This window comes from Terrapene carolina, unplaced genomic scaffold, assembly GCF_002925995.2.
Source record: "Terrapene carolina triunguis isolate 2854851 unplaced genomic scaffold, T_m_triunguis-2.0 Scaffold192, whole genome shotgun sequence".
Lineage (NCBI taxonomy): Eukaryota > Metazoa > Chordata > Testudines > Emydidae > Terrapene > Terrapene triunguis.
In genome coordinates, this window is record NW_020664543.1 from 11,294,103 (window position 1) to 11,306,321 (window position 12,219).

Genomic DNA, 12,219 nt, shown 5'->3' on the forward strand with positions numbered 1-12,219 from the left:
CAATCCATTGGGTTTCAGAGTGGCTATGGATTTTGCACTGATAAATCTGCTGCCTGGTATCTATTGAGCAAGTTCACTACCTAAGCATTTTTAGTTTGAAATATAAGGCCAGACTTCAGCTGATGTAAATAAACAGACATAACTCTGTTGCAATCAATGGAGCTGCGCCTATTTACACCGGCTAAGATCTGGCCCAGGGCTTTCTAACAATAAATAACCACTGTAATAAAGAGCTACAGGACATGAGCACAGATTGCTGCAGAACAGACCAAATAAGCATACTATGCAATGGGTAAGGGCCTTCCCCTGGCTTTCTAGTTAGAGAGACATTTTACTGTGTTATTAAAAAGATTACGATTTCAGTGGATTAGGTTTGTACTTTCCTCCCATTATATCAGTAGCAGCAGAACATAAACCTGCTGATTGAAAATAATCAGAAATAAGTCAACATTCATGTGATTCTCACCAGGAGTTGGTCTAAGTGCTCTGGCTGCATTTTAATCCATTGTTTTTGCAAGTTTCCGAGCTACATTAAAAATTTTTTTTAATCTGTTTTACAATTTGCAGAAGTATAAATCAGGGCTTTCAATTCAGTTGAATTTCTTATCTTTATATCTGTAGCTTTGTAGACTGGTTCTCCAGAGATTTTAGCTGTAATTAATACCACTCTTCTTGCCCTGACCCAGTTTTCAGCTGAAAGTCAGCCTTGCCTGAGTTTATATGGGAGATTCGAGTCTAAAATCTCTCCAAATCTCTTCTAAGACCTTGTACGTTTCTCAGCTGAGAGATTTAAGTTTTTCTCACTCCAAAAAGCCAGAGTTACAGTTTCTCACATGTAATGATTTAATCATTTCCACTATACTAAAGAATATTTAAGCTGTTTCAAGGTTTTTTGCTAGTTCTCTCAGGATATATATCTATACGTTATTAATTTCTTCTATAAGTCTATTTATTACATGGCTAGATTATGAGCCCCACACTGGAGATCATTTATTCACTGAAGTAGTTCCATGGAAATCAAAGGGTCTGCTTGTGTAAATGCTTATCAGTATGAGTAAGGGATCTAAAATCTGGCCCTAAGAAGCTGAGAAATTTGGAACAAATCTTTCTGTCAATCCAACCAAACTAATTCTAGTAATCTGACTACAATTATTCTGGACCTAATCTGGAGTAAATGACAAGCCAATTAGTCCCTCTGTGCTAGGACTTGGTCCATAGAATATGATACCAATTTTTTAAATCAAAATGTATCAATATATGCATCTGACAGAGTTTAAAACACGATCAGATTATTTAGGAGAAGTCAAGATTAGAAAAGAATGTGAAGAATTCCAGAGGGACCCAGTCAAATTAGAGGGCACATGAAATTCCTTCTTGGCAAATACAGCACAATTACTGCACATCAGAAGAAATAATTAGAACTACCTGAACACATTGCTGGCTTCTAAACGGACTATAAACACTCATGGTGAACTTATCCAAGTGCCTAAATCCCATTTTCAAAAGTGACATATAGAGTTAGGAGTCTAAGTGTAATTGAAAGTCAAAGGGATTTAGCTTCTAAAGTGTCTAAATTCATTGTGAAAATGGGAATTAGGCATTTTTGAAAATCTTTCCCCAGGGCGTCACTGTGGACAACTCAGTGAAAACCTCAATATGCAGCTGTGGTCAAAAAAGCAAACAAAATATGACAATGCATGAATGGCAATGGCATGGATAATACCATGACACTGAAACTGTGGTCATGCCACTATATACACTGAAGACCTGCCTTCCAATTTGGCTCTAAGCTTAGTTCTAGTCTCTCTTGTCAAAAAAAAAAAGACATTGTAGAAATAGATCCCAGAATGAGACACATATAATGGAAATTAAAGGCCTCCAAAAAAACCTTGCAAATGAGGAGAAACTGGAAAGATTTCTCTTAGTTCAGAGAAGAGGCAAAGTAAGAGAGGAGATGACAGAGATATCGAAAATAATGAATCATATAATGAAGTTAAATTTGAGGGTCCTAGTCATCCTGCCTTCTGTTACAAGAATAAGAGGGGATCCACTGAATTAAAAAGGCAATACATTTAAAACCTATTAATATATTTTACACAGTTAGCATGTGGAACTTACAGCCACAAGATACCACAGAGTCCAAGAGCTAAGAAGGATTTTTGAAAGAGTTAGACATGTATATGGTCAATAAGAACATCCAGAGATATATATGAGAGAGAATAAACAGTATAGAAGGGATGTATCAAAGCATATACCACTCATTAACTGCCTGAGATCAGCAAGCAACTTCCACTAAGGACATATTTCCCAATTGTCCCATACAAGGATTCATGGCACTTCCTCTGAAGCATCTGGAATTAGCCATTGTCAGAGGTAGGACACTGGTCTCATCTGGAATGGTAATTACTGTGTATTTCCTGCTTTCTGTAGAATGTTTTAAATGGTTCTCCTAGAACTCAGTAACCTCTCAGAATCAGATTGGCTACAGATTCAACTCAAATTTATTCAGCTAAGTCCATGTATCTCTTCCCTATTATGGAGGGAGTGCAGCAGTTTGAAGGGACAGTTCATTCTCCATGCAAATTGAGTCCTAAGCCTCTTTTTCTCTAGCTTGACATCATCAACATGGTGGTTTGGCCATGGACACTTGTCAGGAGAGAAATGAACTAAGACCACCGATTCATTTCAAGCCACAGGACATTACTAAACTCTGACTATATTCCTGGCAAGGTTTTTCAAAACCATGTGTGAAACTTCACCTTTAATGTGCAATTGCAATGATCACACCATCTATAAATAGTTATTTTTTATATTTAAACAATGCCCTAATAGCCTGCACAGTCATAATTTTATGTAAGAGAGGTATGCAGTTAAAGATACATTTGTGCATAAATATGCATGCTCATATTGAAAAAATGCTGTAATTTTTTCACGTAGACAAACAGTACTTTGATTCTCTGCTGCTTTGCATCTTGTGCAGGCATTTACTCCTGCACAAAGTGGGTGTATAATGCTACCAAATCAGAATTGTCTATTCACTTCACCAGCAGTATCATTTTACATCCATTCGTACTGATTTTGCAGAGGTGTAAGTGGCTATGCAAGGAAAATCAGACCCAGTGCCATAGATCCATTTCCTGGTTTCAACCATATTCAGCACCAGGTCCAGTCTGTGATGGAAATGCAGCATGTACAAACCTCTTAGGAGCCTTTCTTGACAACCATAAAGATTCATAGGCATCATGCATCCTGCCTCATGAAGACAGCATGAAGAGATTTATAGACACCTTTTCCATTAAGGATGGGGTAAAAGGTAAGGGCTATACCCTATTACCTTCAGCAATATTATCAGTTTGGATAAATGAGCTAAAGATTAGATCTGTGTTAAGCTCAGCCGTTCAGTTTTGAAATAGTCGGTTTGTAGCTGTTTCCAGAGTCAGTCTAGGGATTGTGAATGATCTGGCAGCCACAGAAGAAGCAGAAAACATTGAATTTCCACCTTTCTGAACGAATCTTGGATGGAAGACATTATTTATTATTATTATTATGCTTTGCATTTTAACAACACCTAGAGGCCCAACCATTCTGCTAAATGCTATAAAATACATAACAGGATGATCCCTGCCCCAAAGACCTTACAATTTAATATAGGATGAGAGCCAACAAGAAGACACAACAAACAGACTGGACCTGCAAGGTGACAGCAATGGAGGATTAGCATACTAAGCAGCAGTCTCAGCGGCCTAGCCATTGTCAAGTGCTTTGTAGGCATCTCAAATGAAATGAGTTCCAAAGAAGGGAAGTGAAAGAAAATAATACAGTGTAAATTTTTAAAGGGAGCTCCTTGCATATCACATCAGTTCACATAATCCACATCATACAGATTCCTGAGAGGAAGCACGGGTGTATTTGTGTCCTTTCATATTATATTCCCATAATCAAAATCTTTCTGGGGTGGGAGTTACAATATCCTGAAATTTATCCATTCCTAGATTAAACATAAAACATTAAAAAAAAAAAACAGAAAAAGATCTAGAATGGGATAATCTCAGTAGCCTTAAAAATTGTAATTTCAAATTTCATGCTTTAAGTAAATTATTGGATGGATTAAAAACACGAAAAATCAATCAGGAAATGTTATAGGTCTTTTTTGGGGAGAGGAAACTGCTTTCACTGACTGGGAGTAGAAAGTAGTGGCAAAAGGTTTGTACTACTAAAAATAGCTAACAGTGAAAAGAAAGTACAGAATTATTTGGAACCGTCCTTTTGTCTTGAACAAGGTCAGAAAAATAATCAAGTTTAAAAGTAGTTTAAACATTGATATTCAACAAGATTGGGTTTGATTTTGCCATTTAGATGCACAACATCATTCTTGGTGGTGCTTCCAGACCAGCTGTTCAAACCCTAATACAATCTTTGATAGTTTGATCAATACTAGTTTAAGCAAAGATAAAACTAAACTACACAAAAAGTCAATTTTGTATACAAAAGGCTAAGCTCAAGAGTTTTCTAAACATTTTTTTTTTACTACAATGAAAGTGTTCTGCACTGCCACTTCAGGACAGATCAATTATCAAGACATATACCATCTGTTTTACAGAGAATGTGGCCAGAAAATACATGTAAACCTACATAGTAAGATTTAAAAAATAAAGAAATGAGACTTACAGTAAGACAGACCTACAGCTGTGTGACAGAATTACTTTTAGCAATACATATTTTATCTAAAGCTGAACAATCTCTCTCTTTTGGATGGTATCTAGCTGTAGATCTAAAAAATATCAAGATATTTTTTTTTAAATCATACCAAAGGGATGTTTATGTACCTGGGCCAGGGGGATATTTGCTGCCCCCACATCCAAAAAAGTGGGTAACCCCAAAGTAAAGAAGTTCCAGGTATAGTTAAAAATGTGCTGAATCCTAGGCCCAGGGCAGTAGTATTTATCTCATAAAATAAACAAAGCTTCCCCAGTAGACATCACACTACACAAGGATAACTTATGTGGCAGAAGAGGTTAGGCTGCATTTAGAAGCAATTGTCCTTCTGCATCTCCCCAAGCTCTGGAAATATTCTCTGAGATAGTTAGCTTGCTGCTCTCTGACATTTGTGCATTAACGACTCAACGGCGTCGTACTGGTGGTGATGCTGTCATCTTTCATCTGAGACATAAAATTCAGTTCTGGACCATCTGTGGCTATAAAAGTTTCCATGGCACTTTGTACAGGAGTTGGGGTATTGTTCCGAGTCTTCTGCTCATATGAAGTCCCCCAGTAGTTTCAACTGACGAAGAAATTATTCACTGCTTGTCCCAAAGTGTTGTGAAGTGTTGATGCAAACTGTTAAACAGTTGCTGTATTTCATCTCAACATACCATTCAGATATCCCTCATGTCAAGGAACGTCACTCATTTTAGTCTCCGAGTTACGTATATTCCACACAAATTTGGTGCCCCCTCATTTTTGTTTGAAGATTAGCTATGTCAGAAATACAGAATCAGAAACCTGAAGTTATGGAGAGAGTCATTTACACTGAATGAATAAATTGCACAGTATTTAAATTTCCTGTATGAACATATCGTGTCCCACATTTTGTGTCTTTGCCACACATTGCACTGTACACTTGAGCCATGGCAGATTGAGATGTAAGCACCTCAGAGGTGGGTGTATTTTAATGGTAGGTGAAGTGATGCCTATCCACAACATATAGGGCTTGATTCTACATTCCTACAATGAAGTTAATGACGGGTTTGCCTGAGAAATATGAGCAGAATGAGACCCACAGCTAGTAAACAGTGTTCAAATCCTTCTGGCTGAGAGGACCTATCTCAATGTAAACAACTAGTGCTATTACTATTATAACATTTAGATGAAGGTGGGCAATATTTTTGGTACTGTTATTATCTTGAAAATAATAGCTGGACTTAGAAGTGCTCTGTGATTCTTCTAATCATTAGTTTTATCATCTGGTTCATTCATGTGACTCTCTCCTTTTGGGATCTCTCTTTGCCTATGTTTTCTGTCCACTATAACTTTTTTATTTTTATCCCAGCATTACAAGCCCTACAGACCTTCAGCTTACTGTGGTCTGTTCGTCTGACAAAATGAGTTGCACAGTCACTTGCTGCTCTCATGTTCTTTCCATATCACATGGCAAAGACACCAAGCGGTCATTTTTCAACATTTGCCTTGAATATTTAACTGTGGACTCCAGATAATGAAAGCAGTCTATCTTCTCCACGACTATGTCTGATAGCTGTGTTAATCTCTTGCTACCTTCAAAGTGAGCCAGAAATATCAGACATAGGTTTTACAAGTGAGGATAAGAAGGAGGGGAAACTCAGCCGAAGTATGAGTGTCTGCAATACTTTATATCTGAATAATGTTGCTTCACTGCTTGGTGCTGTTATTCTTTGTTGCTCTCACCTCCCTTAAAGTCTAGTATATTAGGCAACAAACCAGCATTGATTCCTCTCTCAGCAAGAACAAGCTTTTTCCTTCAGGCAAACTTGTATTTCAATTTCTAGAAAGTGAAGTTCCTCACCAGGATTCCAGAATCTTCATGACTGACACAGACCCATCTGAATTCAAGATGTTCATGTATTATTGACAGCAAAGAAAAAGTGTAATACAACTTCTTTTGCTTCAGAGGACCACAGTCAAATACAGTAATGTGATCTAAGAAAAAGCCAATTCATCAAGGTACATTTCACCAATTAGTGCTGCCTTGATTAGAAGTATTAAAAATGATGCAGCCAAAAGAAGAGGATAAATGTAGGGCATGGATGATTCAGTGGTATCAGCATTCTGCAAGGTCAGAGAATTTTCCTAAGTTGTAATTAAATGTACAAGAAAACATTTCTCTCAGCTATACATACAGGTCACCATTGGTTTACAAGAGGCCCCAACACTTTCCCCATTTAAAAAGAATACAATAAAAATAATTTGGTGTGGAAAGTATGGCCCTGACTCACCAAGGGACATTGTGTCAGTGGTGTAAATTAATCCTTAGCAGCTCCTATTTACACTGAAGCAGATGAGACTCTAGTCCATTGATTTGAATGGAAGTTGGATTAGGATATTATGGGGATTCTTGTAACCTCCTAAGAGTTCAACACACAGTGCCTTCTACTAATTTAGGTGGATCTCTTTCCCACTGCTATCATTTTTTGTCTCTTTGGCACCACAATCCAATGAATCACTGGAAAATTGTGCTTCATTTTCTTGGGTCTCCTATATAGGAGAGCTGTAGGTAATTTCAGTCTTCCCCGGGGGAGCTTTTTCTGAAAAGCAATTGCAGACCTTCGGAAACTTAGCCATATATCAGAATGGTAGGTGAGCCAGCTGAACCATTCACACTGAAAATCCCATCTATACGCTAAAAATAGAATTGTCTAGCTGTAGGGGTTTTCAAAGAAGATATTTTCTACAGTTGGATTAAGCCCTCTTACTTTGGTCCCGTGGATACAATTAATAAACATATCAGAGAGCTGCATAAATCTAAGGAATTCTGCCAGTAGTAGCAGAACAATAGGAGGTACGAACAGTATCAGCACCTTCTGAGAAGAGGAGAGGAAGAGACTCCATTGCAAGGTGGATATCACTCTTTGCAGTCTAAAGGTCGAATCTTAAAGCCTTCGTCAGGCAAAACTCTCAGTGAAGAGAATGGAACAAATGCAGAGATCCTTTGCCCAAGATAAGAGCCTGTAAACCCTTAGGGCTTGTCTACACAAGGCTTGGTGTGCAGCAAGCCAATACATTGATGGACTAAGTGGCACTATGGAACATTTAGTGTGCGGAAGCAGGGTCCACACAGCCAGTTAGTGTGCAGCAAGCTAGTGCACTGTAGATTTACATCCTGGCTTACCATGCACTAAGACTCCATGTAGATAAGCCTTTAGTTGTGTGAGGAAGTCCTTAGTCACATGAGTAAGGGTTTGCAGAATTGGCCGTGGATTTCAGGGGCAGTTTGCCTCAGTCAGAATTGCCTCAGCATTCATCCTGAGTTATGTCTTAATGCAGAACGCCTCCTGTGCAACTCATTTGTTTTATCTACCATCTGCGTGCCTAATCTCAAGCCATGCTCTTGCTGTAGTTTGTTCCATCTTGATTTCCAGATCTCTGCCCTACCGTATTTCACAAACGCAATTCCTGGCGTAACCAGGTTTCTGGATGATTTGTGTCAGTGGCGTGTCGCAAAGTAAATGGTGTATACTAGTGAATCTGGCCTAGCAAAATAATGTTAATGAGATGGAGTTATCCTTCCGATGTGAATACTCAGATCGTTTTTCCTCTCGCTTTGGGACGCCTGAACCAAACCCACTGAAGTCAACAGAAAGACTCCTACTGATTTCAGGATTTAAGCATGTGCTTAAAGTTAAACACACACTTAATGCTTTGTGAACTGGGGCCTGGATTAGCCCCTAAAGAAAGAAACTTTAAAAGGTTTCTCTTTTTTCTCCCCTAATTTGTAGCAATCTGTAAGGTGTGAATCTTTTCTAGTGACATTTCTCTACATTGACCTAGATTGGAGAGGAAGTCAAATGCCCACAGACCCACTATTAGTAGAGTACCCCTGTAAAATTCAAAGACGCATACATCACATCATGGATGTCAATGAGAATGGTCACTACCAGAGAGAATGGAGGGGGGGAAAGAACAATTTGTCAAATTACTGAGATAAAAATGTCACTATCACTTTGAGTCAAACCATTCTGAAAAATTACAGAGTTTGATTTTTAAGAAATGGAATTTCATCTTAAGCTTTGTATTCCGTCTCCTATTTTTATACATTTACATGAGATGTAAATCTACAGAATTTAAAATGACTTGTGTTATACAGGCATTCAAAGCACTGCATAAAATAAGTTTGAGCTTCACTTCCTAAAGTCAAAGAATTGCAGTTCTGTAAAGGAAAAGGGGGAAAAGAAAGGGGGAAAAAATCTTTTTCCTATTGTATTCATCATGAAATTGAAAGACAAGTTTGTACTCATTGATCCTACTTATAATTCTCCTTTCAAACATCTCACATCCCTGCAAGGGAAGGCTGCAACAGTTTATGAAGAAGTATTTAGACATAATCAAAGAAAAAAAAAAGCCACAGTTCACTTCATTCACTTCCAACAGCTTCATCAAAATCTCATAAGCATTAAACAAAAAGTACAATACTTTTCAATTAGAGCTGGGCCTAAGCCACAAAGTCTGAACCTTTTGTTACCTGGGGTTTTTTAGAGCTCAAAGCAGTGGTAATTTATTTTTTTTAGGTGGTGTTAATAATAAATAGGGGGCACAGCTTATTTGTTTGATAAATGATTGATACAAGCAAGCATGCTTTTATTTAAAATTATTATTTATTAGATTTTAAGCACCCATATATGCAATAGGTTTGGGACATTTTTGATATAGTTACTTACAATTTGAGATGGTTTTGAGTGATTATTAACCAGGCTTTTTGAGCCCTTTCTTTGTTGAGCTGAGGGGCGTGTAGATGGTAGCTTTTTGCCTCATGAAAGCTTTTTTTGACTGCTTTTATTGATTTATTTTTATAGCTAATTTTAATAAACCGCATAACCTATAGTGATTTTAGTGGGTTAACATAGTAATTGTATTGGCTTATTAATTTTAATAAATTATTATTTTAAAATCTTTTCGTTATAATAGGTTAGGGGCATTTAAAACCAAGGCCTCACAAAGGCCTAAAATTTTCCTAGGTATGTGGTGTTTGGTTTTCAGCTGGCAGTGGCTGAACATACAAAATTGCTGACGGCTGTACTGTCATATTCTGGAGTAACACTGGAACCAAACTTTCCCATCATTTTAGATGCTTGAGACCAAGGTTTTGGTTCAGCCCTTTGTGTGCCTAATCATGGCTAGGAAAGCAGTGCCATGCAAGGGCATACGGAGCATGAAAAACTCCTATCCTGGGTAGCAAAACATGTCAACGTAGATGCCTTGGGGTAATGAGGACATAGCAGCTCAGCGGAGGCTGAGAGGGAATGGGTGGGACAGGTAGTGGAATGGGGGAAGGCTTGGTTCTGGTTCCCCTCCTTCAAAGTGTTAGACAATATAGCTGTGCCCACACTCCATGTGTGAGGGGAGGGGGGACCTGGGCGGGGGGGGGGACGACACATGCTACACTAGGAATAGACCTCAGACAGGACAGTTCCCCTCGCAGCATGGGAAAAACTGGAGTGCCTCTGGAGAAGACCAAAGTGCTGCCACTTGCTCAAGGCTTATAGTAAAGCCATGATTTAACTCCACACAAATAGGAGCCATCCACAAAATTTGACTCAAAATCTGAATCTTCTCAAACTTTGCATCTGGGGTTTTGGCTCTGGTCCAGAACTGAATTCGAGATACAGTGGGTAGGAGCGCTAGAAGATAAAGAGGTTAGAGACTATAATAATATCCTCTCACATACTGAATGCTACTCCATGCCAGAATTGCTTGATAATGCATTGTTTATGTTTTGGGGACAATGGAAAAGGATTCCACAAAGCCTGAATTGATTTGTTTTAGCCAGGGATGCCCCTTTTTCTCACTCAGTAACAACAATTTGTCCACATCTTTCCCAAAGAGTGGCACCCAGGATTGGACACAGTATTCCAGGTGAGGCCACCCCAGGGCCAAACAGAGCAGGACCATTACTTCTCATGTCTTACATACAACACTTCTGTTAATACAGGCATTAATACTACATGTAAAGCAGTAAGTGCTTCCTAGCTGACAAAAACAAACAAAAAACCCCTTCTCTTTAAACTATTCAAACCAAGATTTTTTACAAAGGTGAAATGCTATATACTTTGTTATACAGGTGCCCGGAGCATCTTATGGCTGCGTTTGACTATATTTTAGTCTACAAAATTGGTGGCTTGGATTAGACTTTCATCATGCAACTCCTGCAAGAAAGAAAATACATGAACCTCATCATTTAAAACCTCATGAGATCCTGGCAAAGGCTGATGGCCTGATTGTCCTCTGCTCTGCAGCTTGTGTAACCGTTTCCACCTATGCAAATGCTACCAAATGAGAATTTTCCACTTCCTCACATGAGTAACAGTATTTTCCACCTGCTTTACACGAGTGTAAATGGTTACAAAATGTGCAAGACAATGGAGGTACTGTATACTCAAGCCATTTTCTCTTCTGATTGGATTTCTGGGCAGTCTTTTTTGCAGAGTCTTTGACCAATGTGTTTTTTGAGCAGGAAAACATCTCCTGTAGGCTAATACTGCAAGGTATATTTATGGACAATTAAATGGAAGAATGAGAATATCTGTCTGTTGCCTGGCATTCCTCATGGATTATTTATCTGGCCCTTAGCACTGACAGGCCATGGAAATTGATAGGTGCATGAACTTCCAGGTGGCTGATAAGACAACACAGAGCAATAATGTAGCAAAGAGAAAACTAGTTGAAGATTTTCTGCTTTTTCTTTCAAGTCTCTGTAGAGTCTGAGTTGTCAGGAGTTCCTTAATGGATCGAAAGATTAAAAAGGTAAAAACAGTTTAAAAAATAAGGGAAGATGTATTGAAGGGATGATATTGCCTGCAAATGAAGCTAAATGAATATCAATTACAGATGGTTAACTCCACAACCCACACATCAGCGTAACAATTTGGCTAACTGCCATTTGCTGCAGTGCAAAGAAACAATCACGGAAAGTTAAAGCTGGATTAGGGATATAAACTATGTCTGAGTATTTGGTTTTCTGAAAGTGACAAATTGTCAGGCAAAGCACAGCGAAGAGTTCAGCAGGTTAGAGGTTTGAATGTTTATTTTTCAAGAAGGGCCCAATTCATCTTCCCATTGAACTCAACATCACTGTGATGGGTTCCCCCTGGGGTGCTACCTGGAACTGGGGTACCGCTGAGCCCTCTGACCCACCAGCCTGGGCTCCCTCTCATGCTGTGCTGCTGTGACAAGTTACAAAGCCCTCCACAACCTGCACTTTCACCAGCATTCACACAGGTAGGGACACACCCAGCTGCAGTTACACGCTGGCTCTCTAACCACCAGTGTCCCAGCCTAGGACCCCAGAGCTGTACTGTCCCCTGCCTTGGTCAAATCTGGCCAGTAAATGGGTTTAATAACCAGTCCGCCTCTCCCTCAATGTGAAGAGAACAATGTACACTTGTGGTGACCAAGAAGAGATTTTCCCCAAGCACTCCAGTCAAAGCTCACTGGTTTGGATTGAAACCTAAAATAAGTTTAACAACTACA